Here is a 27408-nt window from a genome sequence, read left to right on the forward strand (position 1 = left end):
GACATGGGGATTGGGAAGGGAACTACTAGTTCCCTTGCTGGCTATCAGCGGCATACTCACCGATGCAGCGCCGTCCTCTTCAGGTGTGGGCTCTCTTCTTCACGGGTTCTGTGAAGGCGAAGCGATGATGTCATCGATCCGCCTTCGCAGATCCAGTGCAGACGAGAGACCACACATAAAGAAGACGAGAGACGGCGCTGCATCAATGCATATGTAGGGCAGCCGAAAGTAAAATGTAGTGTATTGGTGTGCTTACTACAAGGGTAGTGTGGCGCTAGTACAGGGGGCATTATACATAGTGGTCAACTGTAGTGAGTTTTCTGGGACTGTCCAGAATTTACAGAGACAGTCTCTGAAAATTCCTACAGGGAGGGGGGGGGTGTGGGGCATTATCTACAAGGGGTCTGTGCGGCATCATCTACATCGGGGCTGTGTTGCATCATCTATATCGGGGGCTGTGTGGCATAAACAGGGGGTCTGTGTGGCATCATCTACAGGGAGGCTGTGTGGCATCATCTACAGGGGGTCTGTGTGGCATCGTCTACAGGGAGGCTGTGTGACATCATATACAGGGAGGTGTGTGGCATAAACTACAGGGGGTCTGTGTGGCATATACAGGGTGTCTGTGTGGCATCATCTACAGAGAAGTCTGTGGCATCATATACAGGGAGGTGTATGGCATCATCTACAGGGAGGCTGTGTGGCATCATCGACACGGAGGCAGTGTGGCATCATCTACAGGGAGGCTGTGTGGCATCATCTACAGGGGATCTTTGTGGCATCATCTACAGGGAGGCTGTGTGGCATCATCTACAGGGAGGCTGTGTGGCATATACAGGGGGTCTGTGTGGCATCATATACAGGGGGGCTGTGTGGAATCATATACAGTGGGTCTCTGTGGCATCATATACAGGGGGCTGTGTGGCATCATATACAGGAGGTCTGTAGAAATAGAAATAGGTCCAGAGAAAATAGTGTTTAGGTAAACATGCGACCTTCCTTTGGGTGTTTTCAGGGGGCTGGGACAAAAAAAGCGTGATGTAGATAGTACCACAATGCCCCTGTAGATATTGCCACAGTGCTCAATGTAGATAGTGTCCACATAGATAGTGCCAGTGCTAACACAGTGCTCACTATAGATAGTGCCACAGTGCCCGCATTGTGCCATAGTGCCCACATATAAAGTGCCATAGTGCCCACATGTAAAGTGCCAGTGCCCACATAGATAGTGCCACAGTGCCAATGTAGGTAGTGCCACCCACAGCGCTCATGTAGATAGCGCCACAGTGTCCTCTGTAGATAGTGCCCATATAGTGCTACAGTACCCATGTGGATAGTGTCACAACTCCTTAAAGATAGCTCCACCCCCTGTAGATAGCACTACCCCCCTGTAGATAACACCTTTGGGGCTCCCTCTAGGAGCGGAATGCCCAATCAGAGCATCGGCCACACTAACGACAGCCACTCTCCAGGAGTAGCCCCTGACGTCATTGCCCATTTCCAAATATCCTTTTCTCTCAACAGTGTTCAAAAATGTTTAAGTACTGTAAGGCCGCATGCACACGAACGTGCTTTTGCGGCCCCAATTCCCCCGAAAATCGACGGGAGAATTGCGGCCCCATTCATTCCTATGGGGCCATGCACACGACCGTTTTTACCACGGTCCGTGCATGGTCCAGGCTCATAGCAAATAATGGCCGCGGCCATGTGCATGGCCTGCGATTTGCGGGCGGCTCGCGGGTGACACTCCGCTGCCAGCCGACCCGACAATCATGGCCGTGTACATGGCTACGGTCGCGTGCATGAGGCCTAAGAGGAAAAAGCTCCAAAAACACATAATAAATACCATAGAATTCTGATGTATTTTTCTTAGTATATCTCCCCTACTCCATGAGAGACATTATAGATTTCATTATATATCTAATGCCTAAATTATTATAATATAATTAAAAATATCTTTAAATAATGTAATTCATATAATGGCAGCAGGGAAACTTTTTAGTGAACAGCTCATAAAATAGCAGCTCATGATATTGTTTTCTGATGAACTAGAACTTAAAGAGGCTCTGTCACCACATTATAAGTGCCCTATCTCCTACATAAGGAGATCGGCGCTATAATGTAGGTGACAGCAGTGCTTTTTTATTTTAAAAAATTATCTCTTTTCACCACTTTATTAACGATTTTAGCTTTATGCTAATGAGTTGGTTAATGCCCAAGAGGGCTTGTTTTTACTTTGGACCAAGTGGGCGTTGTACAGAGGAGTGTATGACGCTGACCAATCAGTGTCATGCACTCCTCTCCTTTCATTTAGTCAGCGCATCGGGATCCTTTTAGATCGCTATGTGCTGTCTTATACTAACACATTAACAATACTGAAGTGTTTAGACAGTGAATAGACATTCCACGGGATGTCTATTCACAATCTGTGCACTTCGTTACTGTTTCTGTGGTAGTTACAGCCCAGCAAAGCGTAATCTCGCGAGATTACGCTGTAGAAGACAGGTTACAACGAGATTACGCTTTGCTGGGAATGTCTATTCACTGTCTAAACACTTCAATATTGTTAATGTGTTAGTATAAGACAGCACATAGCGATCTAAAAGGATCCCTATGCGCTGACTAAATTAATGGAGAGGAGTGCATGATGCTGATTGGTCAGCGTCATACACTCCTCTGTACAACGCCCACTTGGTCTAAAGTAAAAACACGCCCACTTGGGCATTAAGCAACTCATTAGATAAATCTAAAATCGCTAATAAAGTGGTGAAAACAGATCGTTTTTTTAAAATAAAAAGCATTACTGTCACCTACATTACAGCGCCGATCTCCTTATGTAGGAGATAGAGCACTTATAATGTGGTGACAGAGCCTCTTTAAAGGGGTTGTCCAGTCCCTAAACATTGATGGCCTCTCCTCAGGATAGTCCATCAACATTTGATCAGTCAGAGTATGATTGCCGGGACCCCCACTGATCAGCTGTTTTGAAAGGGGCCACACCGCTCGTACGAACGCTGCTTTCTCTCCATTCTCTTCATTGCCGACACAGCAGTAGCGGCGGTTCACAGTATTACAACCTTCTCCCATTGAAGTGAATGAGAGAAGGTTGTAATACTGTGAACCGCTGCTACTGCTGTGTTTCCACTTCAGTGTGAGCAGTAAGGGAAATGAAGGGGAAGCAGCGCTCTTCCGAGCGCTGCGGCCCCTTCAAGACAGCTGATCAGTGGGGTTCCCGGCAGTCAGACCCAGACCGATCAGATATTGATGGCCTATCATTTAGATAGGCCGTCAATTTTAAAGAGACTCTGTCACCACATTATAAGTGCCCTATCTCCTACATAAGGAGATGGGCGCTGTAATGTAGGTGCCAGCAGTGCTTTTGATTTAGAAAAACAATCTATTTTTACCACTTTATAATCGATTTTTAGCTTTATGCTAAGTAGTTTCTTAATGCCCAAGTGGGCGTGTTTTTACTTTAGACCAAGTGGGCGTTGTACAGAGCAGTGTATGACGCTGACCAATCTGCGTCATACACTTCTCTCCATTCATTTACACAACAGATAGCGATATAGCTATATCGTTATGTGCAGCCACATACACACACTATAACATTACTGCGGTGTCCTGACAATGAATATACATTACCTCAAGCCAGGACGTGATGTGTATTCAGAATCCTGACCACTTCTGAATCTTTTTTTGTGAGATTTCCAGCAAGGCAAGCGTAATCTGGCGAGATTACGATGTAACCTGTAATTTCAAACGAGATTACTTTTGCCTTGCTTCAAAAGTATCAGGATTCTGAATACACATCACGTCCTGTCTGGAGGTAATGTATATTCACTGAAGTAACGTTGTACTGTGTTTATGTGGCTGCACATAGCGATATAGCTATATCGCTAGTGCTGTGTAAATGAATGGAGAGAAGTGCATGACGCTGATTGGTCACTGATTGGTCAGCGTCATACACTCCTCTGTACAACGCCCACTTTGTCTAAAGTGAAAACACGCTCACTTGGGCATTAAGAAACTCATTAGCATAAAGCTAAAAAGCGCTCATAAAGTGGTAAAAATAGATTGTTTTTCTAAATAAAAAGCACTGCTGTCACCTACATTATAGCGCCGATCTCCTTATGCTTTAGACAGGGCACTTATAATGTGGTGACAGAGTCTCTTTAAGGGACTGGACAACCCCTTTCTTTGTATTAGTGCTCACTGAGTAGTCGTAATCTGCCTACCTTCCATTATAATAGATGTAAGCAAACGGGATCGCTGAAAACGTAAACATTGTAAAACAGATACCTCACCTTAGACTTTTGAGCAGCTATTGAGCTTACATTGTGTATTTGATCCAATAACTATTCATCAGAGTCTATTGTTATTATTATTGCCTTGTTTCAAAGAAATATCTTGGTTATTTTAGAGATGCATTAAGTCGTGCCTCACTGGTTACAAATTCATTTAAGCTGAGCCTGTCTTACATATTGCTCCAACAGGCCCACATTTGCTGTACTGCCCTATTCATCTTATCCTCCATCCCTTTAGTTTTCCATGCTCGAAAGACTGTCTGCAGAAAATCTGCGCAAAATAAATAAACATGGGAATAAATCTTAGCTTATAAAAAAGACAGTAATCAATATACAAAATACATAAAAAGAAATTCATGCAGTACAGAATGTTTCCTGCCACAGTCACAAACTAAGGGTGTGTTCACATCAGCGTTCGTTTCCGTTGAGGGGTTCCGTCTGAGGTTTCCGTCGGCTTAACCCCTCAGCGGAAAGGCAAACGGAAAGCACAGCTTCTGTTTCCCTCACCATTGAACTCAATGGTGACGGAAACCTAGTTAATGGTTTCCGTTTATCTTTCCATTGAGGGGTTAACCCGACGGAAACCTCAGACGGAACCCCTCAACGGAAGGGCAACGGTGATGTGAACAGGCCCTAATTGGTTGTCCACAGATCTTGGTCTGAGCTTGTGCCCCATCAATAGGGCAGATTTATCAAACCTGTCAAAAAAATAAATAAAAATAAATGTTTTGTTGCCCATAGCAACCAACTTACGTTCAGCTTACACTTTTTAAAGTGGTCTGGGAAAATTAAAGCGTCACTGTGGACAACCAGGTCAGTTTTGCTCTTAGTTTTGATAGATCTGCCCCAATGTGTTCTGTGTTCAAAGTTCAACAATTTGTTACAACAAACTTATTGTCCACGGAGAGAAAGAGTTTAAAATGTCATAACCTTATGTTATAACAAATATCATAGGAAATTTGACTAGATAATGTCATGTGACATTTTAGAAAAGAAAGATTATTTACTGTATTTTCAAGGATGAACTAGGGATGTATCTAACTAGGTCCAAAAGTCTGTGCTTTAATTTTTACAATGCATTTATAGAGCAGTTGGAGCTCTGTTTTTCTGATACACAGCTCAAAATCCCCTGCTACTCAGTCATAGACCTGACCCCTTAATGGGAAGGTGTCACGAAAATTTTTTTTTTTATATGTTGTTTCTTTTAGTATGTCATTATAATAAATTTTATTTACTTGTGTTTTTGTGTTGTACTTTTTTCTTTTTTCTTTCTTTTACTTCTCTATGCGGGCTGCCATATTTTTTTTCATCTCTGTATGTGTCGATTAACGACACATACAGAGATGGAATACGGCACATACATCCCCATAGAGAATGCGAACGGGAGCCGTTCCATTCACTATAGTGTACGCCGTCTGTGTGGGAACGGCGCATGCTCCGCTCCCACACAGTCCAAAAGGAAGGTCTTCGGCAGAGCGACATCCGGCACCATTTTCATGTGGACCAGAAGCCGCGGCCGGAAAGTAAGATGACTACTTTCGGTAGCAGCTTCCGTCCATATGTTCAGAAGCAAGGACTAGGAGCGGAGGGAGCGGAGGCAGCGGCAGCGACGGCAGGAGCAGGTAAGTTATGTTTGTGTATGTGATGTGTGTGTATGTTCGTGTTATACTGTCTTAAAAAATGGCGGCACACAGTGTAGGAGGTTTGAACATTCAACCCCCTCCTTTCTCCTGGCAATAGCCAGGATAAAGGAGGGGGGATTGTTTGAGTACACTATATCGAGTGTGTCTTCTCCAATTTTGCAGCATAAAGCAATGAGGTTGCTTTACCACATGCAAATGCTGCAATTTTTGGAATTGCTCCCTCTAGTGACCAGCACATGGAAATGTTATAAATTAGAATCTAATTTATAATATTTCCTGACTTGTGAAAAAATGTAAAAAATTAGAACAATGTGTAATCATTTATATATTAAGGGTATGTTCACACGGCTTATTTACGGACGTAATTCGGGCGTTTTACGCCTCGATTTACATCCGAAAATGCGCCTCGATAGCGTTGGCAAACATCTGCCCATTCATTAGAATGGGTCTTACGATGTTCTGTGCACACGGTCATTTTTTTTACGCCCCGCTGTCAAAAGGCAGGGCGTAAAAAAGACGCCCGCGTCAAAGAAGTGCCTGTCACTTCTTCAGACGTAAATGGAGCCGTTTTCCATGGACTCCATGGAAAAACAGCTCCATTTAACGTCCGTAATGGACGCAGCAGAAAGCGCCTCAACATGCCATTACGGCTGAAATTACGGTGCTGTTTTCTCCTGAAAACAGCCCCGTAATTTCAGCCATTACGGACGCTGCCATGTGAATATACCCTAACAGTTTAACTAAAAAATAATAATTTTCTAGCGACACATTCCCTTTATCATCAAATTTCAGTTTTTTCCTCCCCGCCTTCGAAAATCCATAACTTTTTATTTTTCCGTCGACATAGCCGTATGAAGGCTTGTTTTTTGCGGAACAAGTTGTAGTTTTTCATGCCACCATTTAATGTACCATGTATTGCACTGGGAAACTCCCCAAAAAATATTTGTGGGGTGAAATGGGCAAATAACAGCGATTCCACCATTGTTTTTTGGGCTTCATTTATACAGCGTCCATTGTGTGGAAAAAAGAGACATGTTAACTTTTTTCTACGGGTTAATACGATTATGGCAATACCAAATTTATATTGATTTTTAATGTTTTACCGCTTAGATAAAGAAAATATTATTTGTTAAAAAAAAATTGTTTTGTGCTGCCACATTTTGAGAGCCATTACTTTTTTATTTTTCTGTCGAATGAACGGTATGAGGGCTTATTTTTTGCGGGGGAAATTGTAGTTTTTATTTCTACCATATTGGGGTACAGGCAACTTTTTGATCACTTTTTATTTCAGCAATTCTGCCATTGTTCATTTTTTTTATGGCGTTCCCGCGCGGTTTAAATAACATTATATTGTAATAGTTCAGGCTTCTAGGGACACGGCGATACCAGTTCTGTTAACTTTTATCATTTTTTAACATTACTTTAGGGAAAAAAATGGGAAAATGGTGTGTTTCTGAACGTTAATTTTTTTTTTCGTACATATAAAAAACTTTTTTTAACAGTCCTAGGGGACTTGAACCAGTTGGATCGCTTGCACTATATACTGCAATACTTAAGTATTGCAGTACATCGTGATTTTGACAGGCTTCCATTAAGCCCAGGGCTTAATAGGAGCATAAAAATGGCAGACCTGGGGACTCTCATTAGGCCCCTAGGCTGCCATGATAACCATCATCAACCTACGAGTTGCGGGTGGGCGATGGGCTGTCGGAGGGTTTTTCTAATGACGTAGATGCCGCGGTCGCTATTGAACACGGCATCTAAGGGGTAAAATGGGCGGAACCAAAGTGATATATGATTCTGCCTGTTGCAGTAGCACTGAGGGGTCAGCTGTATTATACAGCCGACACCCGCTAAGTATGGAGCATGCTCAGCCCGTGAGCCCGCTCCATACTTCCCCTTAATGGTTACCATGTGCATGTACACGGCATGTCGTTAAGGGATTAAATGGACTCCAACTTTTTATGAATGACTACGCTATTGATTCCGTCAAAACAACGGAACCCTTTCAGAACGGTGACAAAAGTAAACCATTAGCAACATTTCCTTCACCATTGTGATCGATGGTGATGCAAACGGAAGCTAAGGTTTCTGTTTCCCTTTCCGTTGAGGGGTTCCCCCGACGAAAACCTCAGACGGAACCCCTCAGCGGTAAGCAACGCCAATGTGAACAGGCCCTTATCCTATCTTTGCAGGAGCTCTATAGCCCCTTCCCTATTGTTCCAGACTCCGTGGGACTTTTTTACATGTGTCTGTTTGTGGTACTTAAAAGGAGAATTTCCAACTCAGACATTTATGGGATATCAACAGGCTTGCTCGGCTGTTTCTGTAACTCCCATAGAACTGAATAGATAGGACCCCAGTTCTCCACATACGGCAGGTGTGGATCTCAGAATTGGGACAAGCACCCTTTACACATTTATAGCATATCCTGTGGATATGCCATAAATGTGTGAGCTCGGATTACCCATTTAACTATGTACACATGGTTTTAGCAGATATAGCTGTTTATAAAAAATGGACATTAAATTGTCAAAAAAGTATAAAAAGTATGTTTACACACGGGCAAGTTAAACCAATTACAAAACTTGGGGAAGGATTCGTGATTGCTAGTAGAATCTCTTTCCATCATATAATAAAAATCATGTAAGGCTTCGTTCACATCTGCGCTAGGGCTCTGTTCCGACGTTCTGTCGGGGCTTTCCGTCGGAACGGAGCCCTGACAGACACAAACGGAAACCATAGATTTCAATGATGACGGATCCGGTGCCAATAGTTTTCGTTTGTCTCCATTGTGCAAGGGTTCTGTCGTTTTGACAGAATCAATAGCGTAGTCGACTACAGTATTCACCCCGCAAAACAATGGAACCCTTGCACAACGCAGTCAAACGGAAACCATTGGCACCGGATCTGTCATCATTGAAATCAAAAGGTGATGAAAACGGAAACCTATGATTTACGTTTGTGTCTGTCAGGGCTCCGTTCCGACAGAAAGCTCAGATGGAACGTCGGAACGGAGCCCTAGCACAGATGTGAACGAAGCCTTATCCGTATAAAATGGGAACTTGGAAAACCATTATGAATAATTAGCTTTGAGCCCCTTAAGACACGCAGAGCCATGTAGATAGAGCCGCATGTGACGTTGCTACAGCTCCATACTACATAGCCGTTGACTCCATTGTGATGTCACAATGGTTATTATTGTGATGTAACAATGGTCACCATTGTGATGTCACAATAGTTACTGTTATGATGTCACAATTAGTAAGGTTCCGTATTATTCTCCATAATACACTGTCCGTTTGAACATGGAACAAATTATTTTTCTGTCACATTTATATGGAATCAGACTGAAAAAATGTCAGTATGCCTCCGAATAAAATCAGTGGCATACAGAAGACCCTAAAGACTTCTATGATTGCCTTAAAAACTACTCCTACAATTCGTGTGCATGAGGCCTTACATTTGGGAATCAGTGTGACCTCAAAAAAATTGATGTTACTCTTTGAAAAGTGTTTTTGTTTTTTTTTGCTTACTAGATATTTTCTATTTAAAAACAGCTGAAAAGTAGGTGAGAGGTTAAAGCTGTTGTTTTACTGGGTACATGACTTTTGGTTAAGCCATAAATCCTACTCTTGACAAAGCAGTTATCCCACTCACAATTACTGGTGCATTCATTTATTACTCAGTATTTATATACATATATTACAGTCTTATAATTATATAAACTCCTAATGCAATATAGTGGCGGGCTAGGTAATGTCCCAAAGAAACACCCTCCTTCTCTTAGTACAAAGGCAACTCCATAATTGATATTAAAGCAAAGAAAAAGCGGAGTACAAAGCCATATTTATAAAGATATAGCAAATTTTAATTAATCACAAAAATAAGACAAACATTTAAAAAGGTACAAAATGATTGGAGAGACTCTATAATGTTACAAGGTATGACAGAAAAACAGACCATCCATATATTTGCAGAAATGAAAAAAATTATTGCACTGCGATCCCTACAGTGAGGATATATGGAATGGGTAGTAGGTTGTCCTATAGATGGCTAATCCCCCATGTAAAAATAGGCTGAGGAGGTGGTCCTTGTCCGATGAGCAGGGCCTAAAAATCTTTTTGTCCTACTGCAGAGGGAGGTTCCTTTTCCAGCCAATTGTCTTACAGCAAAGTGAAAGGGAAGGTGAAGGTGAAGAGGAAGGCGGGAGGGGGGGGGGCATGGCTGAGCTCCTTGGACACACAGTAAAGATTTCTTCACATATTTCTTATCATGGCTGCTCCCCACTCAAGTATACTCAATACTCCCCAGCATCTCCCTCGTCTAATGTATCCTGGCCGATAATTTCCTCTTCTCCTGATCCACTCTGTTCGCGCTCTTCTCTGGCGCTACTGTCTGTGCTAGTGCTTTAATTCACCCAGCCAATACAACCCCCCTTTGCTCAGTGCCTCAGTAATTAGGTTTCATAGTCTATCAAACTAGTTCTGCTCTTTCTATTTGATCTATTGAATTATCTGTTGCGATCCTGCCTGAACTTGACCTTTTCATGTCTGCCTGCCCTAACCTTTTGCTTGATTACCGTGACCACTGCCTGCCACCTGCCCTGACCCCTGGCTCTGCTAACCACCTGCCATGACCTTCGCTAGTACAGACCCTGCACCTAGTCCTTTGACACTCATATCTCGCCTGTGCACGTCAGCAGTTGCCAGCGGAGACTACTCTGGGGATAGCGACCCGAGGATTCTAGCTGCCGAGTCCACATCTCCACACAGAGGTTAAAGGGTGAAAACCTAGCAATCCCTTAGACTCCGCTTCCCAGTTTAGCCCCACACCAAATCTGTTGGCAACTTAGGGGGTCCACACCATCCTCTGTTGGCCCCATGACAGTCATCAATATCTACGGGTTATGTGACATTTCTCAGTCTTAAGTGTAATATGAGACAAATGGGATCCAGGGTAAGGAGGAGATGAAGGGAGGAAGTACTGGGATATATTTTTGTGTGCATTTTCTATGTTTAGAGTTCCTTTAATGGGGCTGAGCTGAGATAGCACACACTACCCGTAGACAGGTGTGCCACTGTTTCTTGAAAAATGCAGACATGGAGGGGGCGTGTCCTGATGGCAGCAGAGATGGCTGTGTGTTGAGCAAGCTCCACTTCCCACCTACAACTAAAGCGACAGATAAAGCATTCTCAGGGTGTTAAATCTTATCAGCAAATCATCCTAAACTCAGAAGACAGATTCTCTCTGTTAATCATTCACTACTGGAGGAGAAATCAAGCAGATAACAGCACTGTGACCTGGAATCCCCAGAGACCGCATGGTGCAGGGAGCTGAAAACCAGATAAGACTCAGCTCCACATACCAGAAGACTAATCTGATACCATCCTTGTGCAGGCAGCCTCCCCTGCTTCAACAAGACTTCACATCTCACTCCAGATCATCTTCAGAACCAAAAGGTACTTTTATTTCTTTGTTTGAGAGACATATATTTTAAGGCCTACCTGACAGGCTGAAGCCTGGACCTGTAGTAAAACATGTGCACAGACCACCTCAGATAAAATCAACTGAGGGGGTGACTAGACAAAGGTTAAGACTGAAGCAGAGACCACATGGTGCAAGGAGCTGAATAATGAGAGTAACTCAGCTCCATATACCATATTAATCAGCTGCCATCCCAGTACTTGCTGTCTGCCTTGTTTAAACAAAACCAAGCATCACACTCCAGGGTCTTAAGAACCCAAAGATATATTTATTTCTTGTTTTGGAGACTTGGTGTGCTGAAGCTGCGACCTAAAACAGAAACATATAAACGCACCGCCTCAGATAAATGTAACTGAAGTGGTGACTATACAAAAGACACGCACGGAGGCAGAGACCGCATGCTGCACGGAATTAAATACCAGAAGAGTCTCAGCGCCACATACCATATTAACCACTATTACAGCCATCTGCTACATTTTTGAATATGACTAGAGGCAAGCGAAACAAAGAACCGCCAAAACGCCTAGCAGACTTCTTTATGGGTAAAGACAAAAAAGAAAATGGCGCCAAATCCAAACACAGAGATGTGGTAAATTCTCAATCTCCTCGCTCTTTGGGAACAATATCTCCTGTCCACGCTGAAGGAGAAGATGCTCAAGATATTAACCAAATAAAAAACTCCAAATTAAACAGCGCAAATAACTGCTCAAGCTCCAAATATAAAGAACAGTTTTCAGAAGAGAACTCATTAGACTCACCAACCACCAGGAGTCTTGCAAAACAAAAGCAGAGATTGCACTCAAATGGGGAATATGAAACAGATGACATTTCAGATGTCGATTTTACACCTAGCGCAACGGTTTTTGCACATATCCCCTCATCTACAGAAGCAATTTCTGTAAACTTAATGAAAGACATGTTAACAGCTCTAAAAAGCTCCATTCAATCGGATATGTCTAAAATGGCACATAAAATATCATCACATATAGATGACCTTGGAGACAGAGTTAACCATATAGAAGACAAAATGGGAGAATATACCACAGCACATAACTCCCTAGTAGATGCACATAATAATCTAGAAGAAGAACTTACTACAATGCGTATGAAACTAGCAGATATTGAAGATCGGTCACGCCGAAACAATATCAAATTCAGAGGAATACCTGAATCTGTCACCCAAGCAGAACTGGTTTCATATCTTCACCGGTTAATGCTGATTCTACAACCGGACCTCTCTAAGTCAGATCTTACCATCGACAGAGCCCATAGGCTACCTAAACCCAAAGGATTACCTGAAAAAATCCCCAGAGATGTCCTGGCAAGAATACACTTCTTTCACATAAAAGAGAAAATCCTAATGGCAGCACGGAAATGCTCTCCTCTTCCAGATCCATTCCAAACAATCTCTCTATTTACAGACCTATCACAAGCCACTATCCAAGAAAGGAAGAAGATGCAACCGCTAACTATGCTTCTGAGAGAACATAAAATCCTCTATAAATGGGGTTTTCCAACTAAAGTCATAATAACCAAAGGAAACAACACATTTGTTATTCGGAACGTAGAAGATGGCCTGAACCTGCTAAAAAAATGGAATATTAAACTATCACCTCTACAAGACAAGCCGGAAATACAAGAAGCAAGGCCTAAACGAGATGAAAGACCGCCACATTCAAAAGACCCTGACTGAGACTTCGTATATAGGTGGGGCTGGGGGCCTACACCCATCTCTGGAACTCTTACCCCACGATCATTTCAGCCATGTTGGCTGTACACTGTGACATTTATGGTTTGAACTTTCTTGTTCTTTGTTTTTGTTGTTTTGATTATTTTCAACAGGTCACCATACTACAAGAACACCACTGGAAAACAGAACGTAATATTCCATCCAACTGTCAATCAAACATCACATCTCAATACAACATGAAATCCTATTGGTCAAATCCGATGCAGACTCCTCTAAACTGCAAGTATATTACACTACACAAAGCTGTCAAGTATTCCAAAACAAATGACTATTAAAATCTTATCACTCAACACGAAGGGTCTTAATCACCCCTTCAAAAGATCCTCGCTTTGGTTTGAAAGCAAGTTAGAAAATGTTGACATTATATGCGCTCAAGAGACTCATCTTTTACAAGCAGATGCCCACAGAATCAAACATCTCAATTTCCCACATATATACCATGCCCATACCACACAGAAAAAGGCAGGAGTATTGATTGCTTTTAAACGTACTTTAATATTTGAAGAATTAAATGTATTAGCTGACCCAAAAGGGAGGTTCCTTGTGCTGGTATGCAAACTAAATAACAGAGTATACACAATTTGTAATGTATATGCTCCTAACAGCAAGCAAATCAATTTTCTTAATAAAGTACTTAGGAAAATTAAAAAAATACAAAAAAGCAGTTTAATTCTATGCGGTGATTTAAATCTAATTTCAGATCCATTAATGGATACAACAGCTAAGCACAAGAGACCGCCCTCAACATTATTGTCATGGTTACATAGTAACGACTTGTATGATACTTGGCGATGTCTTCATGCCAACGAAAAGGACTACACATATTATTCTTCTCCACATAGAACATACACAAGAATAGACTATTGTCTCACAGATAAAAATTCTCTACAGCTATGCACTGAGGTCAAGATAGGTGACATAACTTGGTCTGATCATTCACCTTTAGTTATAAAAATGAATGAACCTCATATTCCACAAATAGAGAATGTATGGAGACTAAACAACTTTCTACTAGCACATACCGAAACCCAGAAACTCATTCATAAAGAGATCAAGGACTACTTCGAACTCAATGCCACACCTGATATCAGTGTATTTACTCTCTGGAACGCTCATAAGGCGTACATACGAGGTATTTTTATTAAAATATCAGCATTCCACAATAAAAAGAGGAAAAAACAATTGGATGACATTACCACAAAACTGAGAAGTCTAGAAACACAACAAAAAAATAACCCATCATTTCTTACCCACCAAAAATTAACTCATACCAGAGACAAACTCAGATCCTTACTACTATACAAATATGAACATAACTTAACTAAACTCCGTATGAAATACTATAGCCTAAACAATAAAGCCAATGCTTTCATGGCCAAAAGAGTTAAAAATATACAGATGAAAAATAAAATTGCCCATCTGATCTCACCAACCACATCTAAGAAAATTCTTAATCCAAAAGTAATAGCAGATAATTTTGGAGAGTATTACTCATCATTATATAACTTAAAATCCGACCCTACAATTTCACAACCAACTACTGAAAATATTAAAAAATTTCTTGACAAAGTCAATCTTTGTAATGGCAGGAAGGAGGTGAAGGGAAAGTGAGCCCTAATCTACCCACCGCCCTGTCCCTGCCTACTTGCAACGACCCGCCCTAGGCGACGAGGTACAACTGGGCGGCGGTCCCTACGCTGTCTAAGTGCACAGGAAAACAAACAGGGAACACGCAGGGGAAGGGGCAGTAGCCACGGAACGCCACGAGGAAACGGAGCGGCGAACGAACAGTCAGGACCAGGACGAAGTGAGTACACCCGAGCGGGCACGGAGACAGAAGCAAGCCAGGGGCAAAGCAAAGCAGGTCAAGCAGAACTGCAGCAAGGCAGAAGCACGGCAGAAGCAGGCTGGAGCAAGCAGCAGTGGGGCCAGGAATCCAAAAGAATTACAAGCACTGAAGGAGAGAACAGGGCAGGTAATAAAGGACAGGGGGCGGAGCTAACTCCGACAGACCAGGCCGCGATAGGCTCTCCCACTCCTGAGCCTGCCACCCTGGTTGGTGGGAGATGGTGTCAGTCGAACAGGTCTGGCCTCAGGTGTGGACTGATTAATCCCAGGAGTATACCTAGATGAAGTACCTGGCAGATCCCTAACAGTACTCCCCCTTTTATGAGGGGCCACCGGACCCTTACTAAGGGGACCCGGTTTAGTGGGGAAGAGAAGGTGGAACCTCCTGATCAATACCCCAGCGTGAACATCCCGGGCAGGTACCCAAGTCCTCTCCTCCGGCCCGTATCCTCTCCAATGGACCAGGTACTGGAGGGAGCCCTGGACCATCCTACTGTCCATAATCTTGGCCACCTCGAATTCCACCCCCTCAGGGGTGAGAACGGGAACAGGAGGTATCCTCGAGGGGGACCAGGACGGGGAGCAGCGTTTAAGGAGGGAGGCATGGAGGACGTCATGTATGCGAAAGTATGGGGGGAGCTCCAGACGGAAGGATACAGGGTTGAGGACTTCAATGATCTTATAAGGTCCAATAAATCGGGGAGCAAACTTCCTGGACGGGACCTTAAGGCGCAAGTTCCTGGACGACAACCAGACCAAATCCCCGACGACAAACCGGGGGTTAGCAGAACGTCTACTATCCGCCTGAATCTTTTGTGCGCTCTGGGACGCCTCTAGGTTCTTCTGAACCTGGGCCCAGACAGTGCACAGTTCCCGATGAACATCCTCTACCTCAGGATTATTGGAACAACCAGGGGAGACGGAGGAGAACCTTGGGTTAAACCCGAAATTACAGAAAAACGGGGAGACCCCTGACGAGTTACTGACCCGGTTATTCAGGGAAAATTCAGCAAGGGGAAGGAATGAGACCCAATCGAATTGACAGTCAGAGATGAAACACCTTAAATATTGTTCCAGGGATTGGTTGGTCCTTTCCGTTTGGCCATTAGTTTCGGGATGGAAGGCGGAGGAGAAGGACAGATCAATCTCCAACTTTTTACAAAAAGCTCTCCAAAATAAGGAAACAAATTGTACCCCTCTGTCAGAAACGATATTGACTGGGGCCCCATGGAGACGCAGGATGTGTTTCACAAACAAAGAAGCTAACGTCTTGGCGTTAGGTAGCTTCTTAAGGGGCACAAAGTGGCACATCTTGCTGAAGCGGTCGACTACCACCCACACCACCGACTTGCCCTGAGATGGAGGCAAATCGGTGATAAAATCCATGGAGATATGGGTCCAAGGTCTCTGGGGAATGGGCAAGGAACGTAGTAGGCCCGCAGGTCGGGACCTAGGGGTTTTGGACCTAGCGCAAACCTCACAAGCGGCGACGTAAGCCCTAACATCTTTAGGCAACCCAGGCCACCAATAGTTTCTGGTAATGAGGTGTTTGGTGCCCAAGATGCCAGGATGACCAGATAGAGCGGAGTCATGGTTTTCCCTGAGTACCCTCAGCCGGTATTGCAGGGGAACAAACAGTTTGTCCCCAGGGGCGTTCCCGGGAGCTGCACCCTGATCAGCCGCGATATCAGAAGCTAAATCAGAATCCGTGGCAGAGACGATTATACCAGGGGGTAAAATACAAGCAGGATCCTTCTCGGAAGGAGGATTGGCCATGAAACTACGTGACAGAGCATCAGCCTTAATATTCTTGGACCCAGCCCTATAGGTAACCAAGAAATTAAATCTGGTAAAGAATAGTGCCCACCGAGCTTGTCTAGGATTAAGCCTCCGGGCCGATTCTAGGAAAACCAGATTCTTGTGATCCGTAAGGACCGTTACCTGGTGTCTGGCCCCCTCCAGGAAGTGCCGCCACTCCTCAAAAGCCCATTTAATGGCTAGAAGTTCGCGGTTGCCAATATCATAGTTACTCTCCGTGGGCGAAAACTTCCTAGAGAAGTAAGCACAGGGGCGGAGATGGGTGAGGGAGCTGGTACCCTGGGACAAGACGGCCCCCACTCCCACCTCGGAAGCGTCAACCTCCACAATAAATTGCTCCTCTTGGTTGGGCTGAATCAGCACGGGGGCCGAGATAAAGCACTTCTTGAGAGTCTCAAAGGCCTGAACGGCCTCAGGGGGCCAATGGAGGACATCAGCACCCTTGCGGGTAAGGTCCGTAAGAGGCTTAGCGACGACCGAGAAGTTGGCAATAAATCTCCTGTAATAGTTGGCGAACCCTAAAAAACACTGTAACGCCTTAAGGGAGGCAGGTTGGACCCATTCCGCCACAGCTTGAACCTTGGCAGGGTCCATGCGGAATTCATGAGGAGTGAGGATTTGCCCTAAAAATGGTATCTCCTGTACCCCAAAGACACATTTTTCAGTCTTAGCAAACAGATTATTCTCCCGAAGGACCTGGAGCACCTTCCTGACATGCTCCACGTGGGAGGACCAGTCCTTGGAAAACACCAGTATGTCATCAAGGTACACAACAAGAAAATTACCCAGGTACTCTCTCAGGATTTAATTAATAAAATTCTGGAAGACAGCAGGGGCATTACACAACCCAAAGGGCATGACCAGGTATTCGAAATGACCCTCGGGTGTGTTGAACGCAGTTTTCCACTCATCCCCCTCTTTGATGCGGATAAGGTTATATGCCCCCCGTAGATCGAACTTAGAAAACCATTGGGCTCCCTGAACCTGATTAAAAAGATCCGGAATCAAAGGAAGTGGGTACTGGTTCCTTACGGTGACCTTATTCAGGTTACGATAATCAATGCACGGCCTAAGACCACCATCCTTCTTCCCCACGAAGAAGAAGCCAGCACCTACAGGAGAAGTCGAGGGGCGAATGAAACCCTTGGCCAGGCATTCTTGGATATACTCCCTCATAGCTTCACGTTCAGGACAAGAGAGATTAAATATCCTACCCTTAGGAAGCTTGGCACCAGGCACCAAATCGATAGCGCAATCGTAATCTCTATGGGGGGGCAACACCTCGGAGGCCTCCTTGGAAAACACATCGGCGAAGTCCTGAACAAACTCAGGAAGCGTGTTTACCTCCTCCCGGGGAGAAATAGAGTTAACAGAAAGACATGACATAAGACATTCATTACCCCATTTGGTGAGATCCCCAGTATTCCAATCAAACGTGGGATTATGCAACTGCAACCAGGGAAGGCCTAAAACCAGATCAGACGATAATCCCTGCATCACCAGTACAGAGCACTGCTCCAAATGCATGGAGCCAACCAGGAGTTCAAAAACAGGAGTATGCTGAGTAAAATAACCATTAGCAAGGGGAGTTGAGTCGATTCCTACTACAGGGATAGGATAAGGTAAATCAATACAAGGCATCTTTAGAGACATAGCAAATTCCACAGACATGATATTAGCAGATGAGCCAGAATCCACGAAAGCACTGCCCGTGGCAGACCGGCCAGCAAACGAGACCTGAAAGGGAAGCAAAATTTTATTGCGTTTCACATTAACGGGAAATACCTGTGCGCCCAAGTGACCTCCCCGATGATCACTTAGGCGCGGAAGTTTTCCGGCTTCTTATTCTTGCGCCTGGGACAGGTGTTCAGTAGATGCTTGTCGTCCCCACAGTAGAAGCAGAGACCATTCATTCTGCGAAACTCCCTACGTTGTCGAGGGGACATGGAGGCCCCGAGTTGCATAGGTACCTCCGAGTCCTCCGTGGAGGGGCGAGGAGACGGGACCTCGGGGGGGATCGCAGAAAAGTCAGAGGGGAGCACACTGAAGCGTTCTAGCTGACGTTCCCTGAGACGTCGGTCAAGTCGTACTGCTAGGGCCATAACCTGGTCAAGGGAGTCAGACGAGGGGTAGCTAACCAGCAGATCCTTCAGGGCGTCAGATAATCCTAACCTAAACTGGCACCTTAGGGCCGGATCATTCCACTGAGAAGCTACGCACCACTTCCTAAAATCAGAACAGTATTCCTCAACCGGTCTCCTACCCTGACGTAAGGTCACCAGCTGACTCTCGGCTAAAGCAGTCCTGTCAGTCTCGTCGTAAATGAGTCCGAGGGCAGAGAAAAAACGATCAACAGAGGAAAGTTCAGGGGCGTCAGGAGCCAAGGAGAAGGCCCACTCTTGGAGCCCTTCCTGGAGTCGGGATATGATGATACCCACCCGCTGGTTCTCGGAACCTGAGGAGTGGGGCTTTAGGCGGAAATACAGTCTGCAACTCTCCCGGAAGGAGAGAAACGTCTTACGGTCCCCTGAAAACCGGTCAGGTAACTTGAGGTCGGGTTCTAGAGGTGAGGTGAGGGGTACTACTAAAGCAGCGTCACCCTGATTGACCCTTTGGGCCAGGGCCTGGACCTGTAGGGAGAGGCCCTGCATCTGCTGGGTCAGGGTCTCAAGGGGGTCCATGATAGCGTCAGCGTAGGAGAAATGGTAGACTAGGTAAGGGCTTGTAATTATGTAATGGCAGGAAGGAGGTGAAGGGAAAGTGAGCCCTAATCTACCCACCGCCCTGTCCCTGCCTACTTGCAACGACCCGCCCTAGGCGACGAGGTACAACTGGGCGGCGGTCCCTACGCTGTCTAAGTGCACAGGAAAACAAACAGGGAACACGCAGGGGAAGGGGCAGTAGCCACGGAACGCCACGAGGAAACGGAGCGGCGAACGAACAGTCAGGACCAGGACGAAGTGAGTACACCCGAGCGGGCACGGAGACAGAAGCAAGCCAGGGGCAAAGCAAAGCAGGTCAAGCAGAACTGCAGCAAGGCAGAAGCACGGCAGAAGCAGGCTGGAGCAAGCAGCAGTGGGGCCAGGAATCCAAAAGAATTACAAGCACTGAAGGAGAGAACAGGGCAGGTAATAAAGGACAGGGGGCGGAGCTAACTCCGACAGACCAGGCCGCGATAGGCTCTCCCACTCCTGAGCCTGCCACCCTGGTTGGTGGGAGATGGTGTCAGTCGAACAGGTCTGGCCTCAGGTGTGGACTGATTAATCCCAGGAGTATACCTAGATGAAGTACCTGGCAGATCCCTAACAATCTTCCTACTTTATCCAACGATCAACTGAATAACCTAAACAAACCAATCACAAACTTAGAAATTCTTAGAGCTGTCACAACACTCAAAGGATCTAAAGCCCCAGGCCCAGATGGCTATACAAATTAATACTATACGACCTTCAAAGACATCCTTTCCCCTCACATGGAAACCTTGTTTAATGAAGCAATGCAGTTAGGATCATTTCCTAAAGAAATGCTTTTAGCTACAATTACAACCATACCTAAACCTAATAAAGACCCGACTTTAACCACCAATTATAGACCCATCTCTCTGCTAAATGGAGACATTAAACTCTATGCAAAAATTCTATCACATAGATTGGAAACTATACTGCCTGGTCTGATAAACCCAGACCAAGTAGGCTTCATTAAAAACAGACAAGCCTCTGATGCTACAAGGCGATTTATTGACATAATAGATTGGGTGGAGAGGAATAGAACGCCCTCTCTGCTCTTATCTTTAGATGCAGAGAAGGCATTTGATAGAATAAACTGGACATATACTTTTCAGACTCTAGAAAGGTTTGGGTTTCATGGCCTGATCTTACAAGCAATCAAAGCACTATACTCTAACCCCTCAGCGAGGGTACTCACAAATGGAATGTTATCCAAACCATTTGACATATCCAATGGCACAAGACAAGGATGCCATCTTTCCCCTTTAATATTTGTATTAGTAATAGAACCCTTTGCAGAACTCATAAGATCACACACTCAAATACAAGGAGTACAAATTAATAATTCTACTCATAAAATAGGCTTATTTGCAGATGACATTATAATAGCCTTGAGAAATCCATTATCTTCCCTCCAAACTGTATCAGAAACAATCAAGATATTTAACTCCATATCTTACTACAAAGTCAATGATAATAAATCATTACTTCTAGGTTTAAACATACAACCGCAAATGAAGGACATTATAACCCATTCCTTTCCATTTAAATGGCACGATCAATCTATCCCATATCTAGGTATAGAGCTAACCTCGTCAATCAAGGCCTTGATTGATAAGAACTTTAAGCCTCTAATCGTTCAACTTCAGAAAGATTTAGATCATATGAGTAAATCTGAACCATCCTGGTGTGGTAGAATTGCGTTATATAAAATGATGACCTTACCTGTTATACTATATAAATTACGAACAATTCCCATTCTTATCCCCCTCCATATAATAAACCAACTACATAAACAAATGTCTAACTTTATCTGGTCGGGCAAAAAACCAAGGATAGCTTTAAAAACGATGGCACAACATAAATCTGATGGAGGTTTTAGTGTTCCGAATCTGAAGTTATATCACCATGCTGCCATACTAGACCAACTCAAAGAATGGTGGCTCCCTCATTCTGATAAGAAATGGGTAGACATAGAAAAAGCTTCCCTAGGAGTAGATAACTTAAAAAATATATTGTACTCAAAAGCCATTAAATATAGGCCAGAACACGGCTCCACATCTACAGTACATGCTACTTTACAAATTTGGAACAATTTTACTAAATATAAACATCTTGATATGCCTACCAAAATAGAGAAAATCCCATTCCAAATCTTGAATGACTTTCTTCCAGATCTAGACATAAACAGCTGGATAAACGCAGGCGTAACATATATAGATGATCTATATGTGGAAAATAATCTATGTTGCTTCTCTGACTTATCATTCAGATACAAACTAGATAAAACTCAATTCTACAAATTTCTGCAGATAAGAACGATTATGAGAGAAATTCCATATCCATTACTCTCCCTTCCTATGCCGGCTTCTACATACTTAAATAACCAATTAAAAACAATTAAAGGTATTCACACGTTTTATCAGATTGGTTCCCAATCACTTACCTTTGAAAATTAAACACATATATCTAAATGGCATAGAGATCTGAACGGCCAATTTTCAAGAGACCAGTGGTTAAGAGCATTCTCCATCTCTCTTAAATCCTCTTCCTGTACTAATCATCAAGAATTATATTATAAAATATTCTATAGATGGTATCTCACTCCGTATAAACTTTCCAGAATATATAGTGATGCATCGCCCCAATGTTGGAGAGGTTGTAACCATTTGGGATCCATACTTCACATATTTTGGGAATGTCCTTTATTATTAACCTTTTGGCAATCAATTAGCGCACTACTAAATGAGATTACAAGTCAAAATATCAACCTCACGCCGGAACTTAGGTTACTACGGCTTGGAATTGATGTTATTCCCAAACAACTCCAAATTGTAATATGTCATATATTAATATCTGCCACATCAGCTGTAGCGTTCAGATGGAAAACATGTAACGTCCCGACCATCACAGACATCATTAAAAAAGTAAATACAAACTATCAATATGAATATATTTATGCCTGTAGCATACAAAGACATGACCGGTTCTGTAAAGATTGGATATGTTGGAATAATTCTGTATATGCCGTACCTCTCCCTTTCTAGTGGGAGCTCATACGTTGTCTATTGTATACATTTTATTTTTTCTTTATGATGACCTGTATACGTTCTTCACAACATTTATTTTATTTACCTTTCTTTTATTATCCATATTATTTTGAATCCCATTTTCTCAAAATGTTAAAACTTATAGGTTAATTATTATTTGAAACTAACTATTTACTTCTACCTGCGAGTAGAACTGTTATACACATATATTTTCTGATGTCTCAACTGTTTAATAAAGACATATTGAAACAGAAAAATGCAGACATGTTTTTCTAATCCTGTACAACTCCTCTAAATGTATGCCTAACCAGGGGACTTGGTGTTCTTTACCATTAAATAAGAGCTCCAACCATTAAAAACATATATTAAAAAAATTAATCAGCACAGAATTGTGATCCTGTTTAGATTGAAAGAAACAAAATAGTATTCAAGGGTGAACATTAAGGTTATGTGTACACGCATACTAAAAAAAATTCTGAAAATACGGAGCTATTTTGAAGGGAAAACAGCTCCTGATTTTCAGACGTTTTTTTAAGTAAACTCGTGACATGCACTTCTTTTTCGCGGGCGTTTTTCTAAACGGCCGTGTAAAAAAACTCCCCGTTGGAACAGAACGCTGTTTTTCCCATTTCAATGGGCAGATGTTTGGAGGCATTCTGCGTCTGATTTTTCAGTTGTTTTTCGGGACGTTTACGACCCAAAAAAAGGCTGAAAATAGCCCGTGTGAACTACCACTTCCCTTCAGAGGGAATATAGGGGGAAATGGTAGCCTAAGGCTAAGTTTAGATGTGGTGGATTTTTCAGCCGGGGATTTTTCCACAATAGATTTGATGCGGATTTTCCATTAATTTTCTGCAGAATCTGAGTTGGACTTTGTTGCGGATTACCATTGATCTACCGCTGTGAAAATCTGGAAGTCTGAAAATCTGTGAAAGTCCTTTCACAAGGAGCTAGTATTTGTATAATTTCGGCAGTATGTCTGCCTGTTTACACAGCGAGATTTGCTGCCGACAGCGATAATATTTAGGACATTTAAAACGATACATCAATTCTGTGAATGCTCATTTGCCCGATAATTGGCCGGTGTAAAAGGGCCCTTAGGTGCTTATATTTAGCTTTTCTTCAGTAGCCTTCATTGTTTAAATGTCACTATAACAATTTTATTCCTTTTACTGATTGCACATCAGGGACATAAGAGAAATGTTAGATCTTTTCTATCCTCGCCAGCATGTCCAGACATGACTACATTCTCTAGCCGGGCTGCCTGTGATATTTACGGTAAATTATGAGTTTTCTTCTTATAAAATGGAAGATATATTTTGCTTTGTTTTTGTGTCAGTGAACTTGCATATTTATAGAAGACACATTTTTCAATCCAATTCATAGTCTACACCTTAGTGATGTGCAGTTTGTAATCTGATACATGCAATATACCTACAAATAATAATAGGGAGAATATTTGCATCATTTTTATGCAGCTAAATAACAAATGTTTTGCTATAAAGTGACGTTTTGATAGTGTGTCTCCAAATTTTCATCCATTTCCAGTCCGTCTGTCCGTTTTTAATGGCCGTTTGACATCCCTTTTGCATCCGTTTTTCATGGGCGTTAAAAAAACTGTTGAATTTCATTTGTCACTCTTTTCTTGTCCCAGCCCCCTGAAAACACCCAAAGGAAGGTCACATGTTTACCTAAACACTTTTTTCTCTGGACCTATTTCTATTTCCACAGACCTCCTGTATATGATGCCACACAGCCCCCCTGTATATGATGCCAGACAGAACCCCTGTATATGATGCCACACAGACCCCCTCTATATGCCACACAGCCTCCCTGTATATGATGCCACACAGCCCCCATGTATATGATGCCACACAGACCCACTGTATATGATGCCACAGACTCCCTGTAGATGATGCCACACTGCCTCCCTGTAAATGATGACACACAGCCTCCCTGTAGATGATGCCACACAGCCTACCTGTAGATGATGCTACACAGACCCCCTGTATACAGGGCCGCCATCAGGAATTTCAGGGCCCTATACAGTTAAATTGACTGGGCCCCCCTACCGTGGCACCGCCCGTTAACGATACTCCGTCCAGCACAATATCACGCTCTTTGTGTGATATATAACTAAATAACTTTTTATTTGGCTGAAAGATTTTGAAGCCTGCCACCACGACAAGGTAGACTCTTTTGGCAGGGCCCTACTCTACTCTAACTTATTTAATGAATATAATACTTAAAGGGGTTTTCCAGCCCCTAAAAATTGATGGCTTATCCTCGGGATATGCCATCAATAGCTGATGGGTCGGGGTCCAACTACCGGGACCCCCGCCAATCAGCTGTTTTGAAGGGAGTGCAGCGCTTGTACGAGCGCTGCTTCCCCTTCATTTCTACTTGCTCATTGTGAATCGGCGACACAGATGTAGTGCAAATCAGAGTATTGCAGCCTTCTCACATTCACTTCATTGGGAGAAGGCTGCAATACTGTGAATCGCCACTACATCCGTGTCGACGATTCACAGTGAGCAAGTAGAAATGAAGAGGAAGCAGCACTCGTACCGACCCTAAAGCTATTGATGGCCTATCCTGAGGATAGGCCATCAATTTTTAGGGACTGGAAACCCCCTTTAAAAGGAACCTTTTAGCACACTAATGCTGCCCTAACAATGGACACAAGGTCACAATGACGTCAGGGGATCCTCCTGGACCGGAATGTGATGTTAGGGGCAACCCCAGAGCCGGTGTCCCAGAGCAGAGCACTAGTATAGGCTCTGCTCCGGAACTCTGGGGAAGCAACTGACAGTGTCCATATATGGACAGTGATATCAGGGGCTTGCCCAGAGCTGGAGTCCCGGAGCAGAGCCGCTTCTAGCACTCTGCCTAGGATTCCAGCTCTGCTCCAGACATCACTGTTCATATATGGACAGAGATGTCAGGGGCAACCCCAGAGCTGGAGTTCCGGGCAGAGAGCGCTAGTAGTGCTCCTACTGGGACTCCAGCTGTGCTCCTGACATCACTGTCCAGCTCTGGGGAAGCCCTAGACATCACTGTCCATATGTGGATAGCGATGTCAGGGGATTCCACAGAGTCCCGGAGCAGAGCCGATACTAGCACTCTGCCCGGGACTCCGCTCTGGTGAAGACCCTGACAACACAGTCCATATATGGAAAGCGATGTCAGGGAAATCCACAAAGTCCCGGAGCAGAGCCGATACTAGCGCTCTACCCGGGACTCCGCTCTGGGGAAGACCCTGACAACACTGTGCATATATGGACAGCGATGTCAGGGAATTCCACAGAGTCCCGGAGCAGAGCCGATACTAGCGGCTCTGTGTCCCGCGGGCCACAGATGACAGCCTCAGACCCCCTTCTGTAGATGATGCCACACAGCCTCCCTGTATATGATGCTACACAGCCCCGATGTAGATGATGCCACACAGACCCCTGTAAATTATGCCACACACAGTCTTCCCCCCTCACTGTAGGAATTTTCAGGGGCTGTCTCTGTAAATTCTGGACAGTCCCAGGAAAATTCACTACAGTTGACCAATATGTACAATGCCCCCTGTACTAGCACCACACTACCCTTGGAGTGAGCGCAACAATACACTACATTTAACTTTCGGCTGCCCTACATTATCACTGATGCAGCGCCGTCTCTCGTCTTCTTCAGGTGTGGTCTGCACGTCATCGCGTCACCTTAGCAGAACGGTGAATACGAGAGACCACACCTGAAGAAGGCGGCGCCGCTTTCGTGAGTATGCCGCCGATAGCCAGCAAGGGAACTGGTAGTTCCCTTGCCAATCCCCATGTCACAGATCCGTTTTTAACGGTTGATACATGTATTGACAGCCATTAAAAATTGATCCATTGACTTCTATGGTGGCCATCTGGCCGTGAAAACTGACAAAAATAGGACATGTTCTATTTTTTGATGGCCAATATTAATGGGCCGTTAAAAAAACGCTGTGTGAATACACCCATAGAACATCATTGTTCTGAAAACGGCCGTGTGACGGCCATTCAAAGTACGGCTGTCTCACGGCCGTTTTTAACTGTCGTGTGAATATAGACTAAGAGTAGGATTTAACCGTTTTAATTCACTTTTTTTTTTAGCTTTCACAATCCTAAAGAATATGATTGTTTTTGCCCTAAACAACTAGACCAAAATAGTTAATAAGCCTTTTCACGTTCGTCACTAAGGGGCCTTAGGCTAGGCTGACGCCTTTTCACGTTCGCCTAGTCTAAGTCCTGCACGGGTCTCCCGTGCAGGCTGGAGCCGGGGCTCAGCTGTCTGATGACAGCTGAGCTCCTGCTCCAACGCCCGCAATCGAAGTTTACTTCGATCGCGGCCGTTTAACCCGTTAAATGCCGCCGTCAATAGCGACAGCGGCATTTAACTTGTTTACAGAGGGAGTGAGCTCCCTCTGTCACCCATCAGCGGCCCGCAAATGCAATCGTGGGTCTCCGATGGGTTGTCATGGCAGCCGGGGGCTTGATAAAAGCCCCCAGGTCTGCCCTGGACATATGCCTGTTAGGACGCGCCGGAGGCACGTCCTAACAGATTGCCTGTCATATTTACACTGACAGGCAATAATGCTCTGGTATACGAAGTATACCAAAGCATTATAGCAGCGATCTGAAGATCGCACAGTAAAGTCCCCTAGTGGGACTAATGAAATAAATAATAAATGTGAAATTAAGATTATTCATAAACATTACAGTAAAAAAATAAGTAAAACCATTTTTTTATTTAGTAAAAGTGTAAAAA

The sequence above is a fragment of the Rhinoderma darwinii genome, chromosome 1, assembly GCF_050947455.1.
Source record: "Rhinoderma darwinii isolate aRhiDar2 chromosome 1, aRhiDar2.hap1, whole genome shotgun sequence".
NCBI lineage: Eukaryota > Metazoa > Chordata > Amphibia > Anura > Rhinodermatidae > Rhinoderma > Rhinoderma darwinii.